The sequence below is a fragment of the Sinocyclocheilus rhinocerous genome, unplaced genomic scaffold, assembly GCF_001515625.1.
Source record: "Sinocyclocheilus rhinocerous isolate Xijiao unplaced genomic scaffold, SAMN03320098_v1.1 scaffold392, whole genome shotgun sequence".
In the NCBI taxonomy this organism is placed as follows: Eukaryota; Metazoa; Chordata; class Actinopteri; order Cypriniformes; family Cyprinidae; genus Sinocyclocheilus; species Sinocyclocheilus rhinocerous.
In genome coordinates, this window is record NW_015638990.1 from 194,364 (window position 1) to 201,583 (window position 7,220).

Consider the following 7,220-nt stretch of genomic DNA (forward strand, 5'->3'; position numbering starts at 1 on the left):
TTAAATTGCCTAGTTTCATCAGACACAAAACATGATTTGCTACTTGCTAGTCATTTGATGTTGGTATTAGAGGATGGGATATTGTAGAGTGCATTTGATTGGACAAAAATTTGTGTTGTGCAGGAAAAGGAACAGAATGTAAATATTGTATTTTTAATTATATATTTTAATAATTGTATATCCACTAAAAGTTCATGTAGTAGGCCTAAATGTTTAAAGGTGGGGTAAGTGATTTCTGGTAGCCAATGTTGACATTTGAAATCACCAAAACAAACACGCCCCTACCCCAAAAGGGTCTCGTCCCTATTTTGATAGCTCCGCCCCACACATACGTACGCAACCCAGGCAACGATTAGTTCTGTGAAACAAAGCAAAACCAATGTTACACCGTGTCTACACCAGACGCGAGTGGCGCGGCGCGACAAAATACTATAGAACTCATTATAATCAGTGATGCTGTCTACACCATAGATATACAGGTGCATCTCAATAAATTAGAATGTCGTGGAAAAGTTCATTTATTTCAGTAATTCAACTCAAATTGTGAAACTCGTGTGTTAACCCTGTAAGACCCAAATTTAGAAAAAAACTGTGAAAAAAATTATTTCACCATTTATATGTTGTGGGAGTCCTCTAATGCAGAAATAAATGAGTTTGAATATTTTTTTATTTTTAGTACGTTTTTAGTGAAATGTTGTAATATTACAACGTTGGGCCTTTGGGGTAGCAGAATTTCAGTCTGAACAAATCTAAAGATGATCTAAGGGTTCATTTGCAGGGTATACTGCTTATGTCCCCATTTTGTCGTCACGCCTCCCTCGTTACACTTAAACTACTTCAGTCTGTGTGCATTGAATTTATTTAATACGAAAAATCGCTTACCCCACCTTTAAGAGTACACTAGCATATGTATAACTATATGATGTCTATAATTTTTTTTTTCCTGTTGGAGGCTAAGAATCAGCCTTACATGGCTTACTAACTGTTAAAAAAATAAAAAAAGAACTCTGGGAATTTTGGAGCATTTTCATGTTGAATAAACATAAGCAGCCCTCATGCGCTACAAATGACTTGAGGAAAAATTACAAAGTACAGCAGCATTTTTTTCATCTACAGCTCATTTGCATGCAGCATTTGTTAATTTTATTCCTGTACTTCATTCTGACTTGATAGTCAAAAAAAAAAAAGAGTACTAGATGATAAACTGAATTTCCTTCCAACGTGTTATGTTTCAGTATAGGGGTACAAAGCAGCTAGCGAATACAAATGCAAATTAAATGTTTTTCCTTCCTTTTGAAAACCAGTATCAGTATCAGAAAACCAATCAAATCGTTCAGAAGGAATATACGTAGGCATCAGAGCAGCTAAACATTTAACATCTATAGATTGTGTTAGTCTGCTTTACTAGCATCATCACCTGTTTACAAATGAGACAATCTAGGTTTTATGTATTGAAATAGTTTCCCTTTCTTTACATTTACTGTTTTATTTGAAGTCCTGAGAGCTGATGTTCTGATACACATACTGAGCAATCTCCTGCAGTTCTTTCTGTCTGAGTAAAGGCCGTTTTTGCTGATAGAGAAACACTCTTGTGGAAAATTGGAATGCTGGGTATTTGTGGGGGTGATATCTGTTACTAATTAAAACTGAGCATTTTGACTGCCAGAAGAGACATCTCAGTATGACTTGTTGCACTTGAGAGGAGTTATGTAAGGGCAAAAGTGAGCAGTTTTAGTCTTGTAAGTCAGCATTTATTATCAGAGGTCACTGAGAGATGAAAACATTGCTTCATTCATGGGATTGTGTTATTTTTTGACTGTACACTGTAGTATTCAAAGTTAACACTTTTGGTTTATGCATACAGAGTGCTCAGGCTTGTTTGACCTCACCTCAACCTCATATTTTACAGTATTTTTGCTCTTTGTGGCATTGAATTAAGTGTTGATAACCGTGACATTCACTAGCAGGCTTATTCAAACTAAGTCCAAATTTTTGGCTTAAGATACATGCATGACTGGACTTTAAATTATATATTTTTTGTATAATCTACTTGTCCAAATTATAGTATTGTGGTCTGATCCATCACTTTTTTAATTATCCTAATCTCAAATAATTAATTAAAGGAATAGTTCACCCCAAACTAAGAATATTTGCTTTAAATTCACTTCCCCTCGGCCATTTAAGATAGTTTTATTTGTTTCTTCATCAGAGCAGAAATGTATCATTACATCACTCACCAGTGGATCCTCAGCAGTGAATGGGTACCATCAGTATGAGAGTCCAAACATCTGATAATAACATAACAATCCACAAGTAATCTACACACTTTGCTTGTAAGCAATGCTTGATCTGGGTATGTTTCTCTCCTGATTCAGACAAAACCACTTTTTTTACTGGAGAAAGCAACATTTTTTATAGAGGACTCATATTTTTGCTGACTTGAAGTTAAAAACATCTTAGTAATGGATGTGTTTATTGCTTTGATGATTTGTGGATTACTTGTGGATTATTGTGATGTTTTTATTAGCTGTTTGAACTCTCATTCCGACGACACCCATTCACTGCAAAGGTGAGTAAGTGATATAATGCTAAATTCCTCCCTCCAAATCTGTTCTGATGAAGAAACAAACCACTCTACATCTTGGATGGCATGAAGGTGAGTATATTTTCAGCAAATGTTCATTTTTGGGTGCACTATACCTTTAAGGTATCTGAGCCTTTAATATAACTGGTCTGAGCAGATCTTATGTTTTGCAGGCCAGCTATCATTGGTTATTGCATCGTTCATTTGCACTGAACTGGATAATCACATCCATCACATTCAGAAAGCAACAGCCAGTGTGTTTTCAGGTCCATGGATGTTGTGCAAAGCTGTAGGCCGAGTGCATTTAGCAGTGGATGTTTTAATGAAAGATGAGTATCTGTTTCTCCCCAGGCAGTCTCCGTTGTAATAAGCATTTTCACTTAAAATAAAGTGGGGTATTAATCTTCCCGGCATCCTCTCTGTTATGTGTGCAAATTACTTGTCTGCCATAAACATATTACAGTAATTTGTAGTGAAAAATAAAATATGCTGAGGATGAAAAGCCATTTCTTATACCATGCAAAACCTCAGATTATGCAGTGCAAAGGATTTTATTAAATAATATACATATATACTCCTTGCTTCTCGACTGGTTTTCGCTTCAGGACCCGGATTTTACATCTGGCGCTGATAAATTGTGATCCAACACGGTATTAGAGCTGTTCGTTGTACAAAAGTAAACAAAAATATGAGATGGAAATCTTGATTTTATTAAAATCATGATGAACAAACACTGTGCCAAATGTTATATTAGGCAGCTCAATATGCGCAAATGCAAAAACAGATGCTAGAATCTTTCCGATATGTCTGGCTTTTACCAAATGATAGATGAATTTCAACTAAAAGTAATGTAGATTTGATTAGATGCACAACTTTTGATACTAGAACGAACTTGGTTTGCAAAGTACTATTTGCATTAGATAATAGCAGTACCATAGCAGCATTAAAATAAATAAATACATGCATACATATATAATTAAATGAATATTTCGCAGGTAAGTGAAGCAGGAATGCACATTACATGCCCACATAGGGATGATGTGAAATCACATGACATAAATGGATCATAAATTTCTCTGGTCCTCACTCTGTTTTGTAAATGTGCACATTTTATTACCATTATAAAGCAGTCATGGTTCACGGCTGATTGTTAATGTGTTAGTATAGACACTTAACGCTCTGACTTCTTTGAGTAATGAGGCTAGATTTTACATGAAAGAATAGAGAAGTTCAACATGCCGAACAAATTAAGATCTTAATAAGGATGAGAGGATCAGTGTTTTAATCATGTGTAATGAATGAATTTTGATAAGGGTACGTGTCATTAAGAAAGAGAACTTCAGTTGTATTGTACAGTAGCTCTCACATCTGATATCGCTGAGAGAAACACCAGAGAATGGCTCTTATGTGGTTTCTGCCTTTTTTTCATTTGGGTAATTCAATTCCTCCTTCCTTTGTTAAGTCTGAAGTATTATGCAAACCCATGTCACCATGGCATAAGCCAATGCTTGATTAACCATCAAAACAGGCACAATAATCCTGGATTAAGCTAATAAATCCTACAGTGCATTAGATTTGCTGTTTTTATTCCTCCAAAGATCATGTCTTTGTGATGTAAGGTATTTGTAGCATTAAAGTCATCTGATGATTTCAAATGGCCTTTTTTAGGCATATACTGTATATATATATATACTGTATATTTTATGTTCATAAAATGCAAAAATTAGTTCCTGCTAAACTTGAGGAATATTTGGATAGCAAAACTCAGACAGCTTGGTTTTGGTAGAATTTAATGAGAAATATTTGAGTTTATTTTAACATCTGGCTATTGATTGCAGACTTTGGCATCTTGGCAAATCCAAGCACAGTTTGTGACATTTCTGAAATATCTTTTGAAGGAAATGTGTGAGACTACAGGGGTCTTTTTCTCTCTGAGAAGCAGGAGACTTCCAACAAAATGCTCTGTTTTCTTGATGTCGTTGCAATGATGTCTAGGATAAATAATTAAGATGTTAAAGAGATGGACAGCTTATCGCTTGCTGTTTTTTGTTTTTTTTGTGACATCCAGCTGACTTCTGTTTGATTGTTGTTTATGTGCGTCGCAGAGTTTTTGTACAAAAATCTTTACAGTTCTGTCTCACTTTTAATTTTGTACTTCCAGTTTTTGGCTTATACAGCAGAATTTCAATGCGTGCAAATCCAGTCTGGTGCCCTTTCTAGAAGAAACTTGGATAAACTAGTTTTCTCCACCTGAGCTATTTTCTTGTTTTAAATTCTTTCAAGGCGCCCCAGGGCATCTTGGACAATCAGTATGTGAGCAACAACACCACAGCTTTGTGAATACTTAAAAAAATTCCTTAAATAAATTCTAGGATGCAAGAAAGCATAACTCAAAATAGGAGCTTCAGAAGTGTGATCGAGTAAGGCAGAATGAAACTCTTATCGCTGACTACGTCCTGCACCCAGCTTCACTACAGAAGTAACAGATATAGATGAGATCAACATACTGGAGCATTGCCTGAGGGTTTAAAAACCACAATATTCCATCGGGACGTATAGAATGGCAAAAAGAAAAGGTTGCTTCTGTTCAACAGTGTCAGCTCTATCTGTAGATAAATAAAATACTTTTTTTTATTTTTCCTCCTTCAGTTTGTAGACTAGAAATTTCAGCACAAGCCAAAATAATAAAAATCTTTATTTTATTTATTTATTTTTGCAGAATGTCAGACTAATTCCAGAAATATAACCACAACTCCAACCTTTATTTAAAAAAGAACAGCGTATCTCACATAAGCTGTAGTGACAAACTGGTATCTGCTGCATTAACCTTAGGAGCGTAGGCGACTTGGCTAGATGTCGGATTGACGTTCCAGAACGAAGGTGGGAAGGTGACGTCTTGACTCATTTCTACACCTGCTCGATATGTCCTCTTTGATCTGATAATCTGGACGTGTGCAATAATGGCACAGTTTTTCCATTTTAAATTATTGATAAAACCCAAGTGTCAGTAAGGAGCATGAATTTTCCCAAATCAGTTTCATGCTTTGCATGCAATTATGCCCATTACAGACAGTAAAATGCCATTATGAAGATAAAAAGGCATTTGATATCTCAAATGGATGTCAAGATTCTCTAAACTAAGTTTTTAATAGACTCTTTTGGTACTTATTGGGCTGTCTGTGAATAAACCCACAGACTCTGCAGGCAAGAAAATTGCTTGTGACTTAAAAATAGACTGTCTTTTTTCATTTTCTTTAACCTTTTTTATTATTTTTCTGAACATATTGTTCTCATCTCTGTCCACTCATGCCATTTTGACAACTTGCTGAACATTTCCTCACTCTCAGGTTATCCAAGGTGTAGATGAGTTTGTTTCTTCATCAGAACAGATTTGGAGAAATTTAGCATTATATCACTACACTCTTAAAAATAAAGGTGCTTCACGATGCCATAGAATAACCTTTTTGTCTAAATGGTTCCATAAAGAACCTTTAACATCTGAAGAAACTTTCTGTTTCACAAAAGGTTCTTTGTGGCAAAAGAAGGTTCTTCAGATTATAAAAAGGTAAGAAAGAGACGGTTCTTTAAAGAACCTTTGACTGAATGGTTCGTTGTGGAACCAAAAATGGTTCCTCTATGGCATATGGCATTTATTGCCTCTATGACAATAACCTTTTGAAGCACCTTTATTTTTAAGAGTGTACTCACCTTTGCAGTGAATGGGTGCCGTCAGAATGAGAGTTCAAACAGCTGATAAAAACATCACAATAATCCACAAATCATCAAAGCAATAAACAAATCCATTACTAAGATGTACATCACTTGCTCACCAGTAGTGTTGCTTTCGTCAACGAAAATTATGACTAAATATCGTCGTCAACGAACCTTTATCACGTGACGAAAACGAGAGTTCAAACTGCTTTTCAAACAGGTTTTCGCAAGACATTAATTGGTGGACTGGATGGATGGTTAATTGATATTATAATTGTTTAAACTCTCTAAAATGGTGTATACATAAATACTTTGGCGCTTTGAATGTTGCCAATATTTTCAGTGCATATCCAAACACAAAAATGTATGTTGTGAACGTTACGTATAAATACCTAGGAATAATGAGATCACGTTGTAATGTGACTGTGAGTGATTTTGCTATTCTATGATTTGTTTTTGCCAACATAAAGAGATTTAATAATAGAAAAAACATGCCCTAAACGTCATGTTAGAAATTGTAGACATTCTAAGCAAGTTTGACTCATGCAATTCATCTTCTTCATGATAAGATGCATTATGCACTGCTGCAATTTATATACAAATATTTTCCCTTTCACAATGTACATTATTAGCATTTTGTTGTCAAAATGTGACATTTTTACCGGCAATGCATCAAATGTGAAGCCCGCTATTAACATTAGAGCATCCAGCAGTAGGAACGCCCACACGACTGATCATAACAACCAGACGTGAAATCCCTGTATGCATGAACAATGCATTAGCCAATTAAAATGTCTTATGCAACTGACCATAGGTCATAAGGTCAAATCTTAGGTGTTATATGCTCAATAGCATTTGCAAAAATGAATCTACTCTAATGGGAACTGAAAAGCACTGATGCAGAATCATCAAATTCAATGCAGAC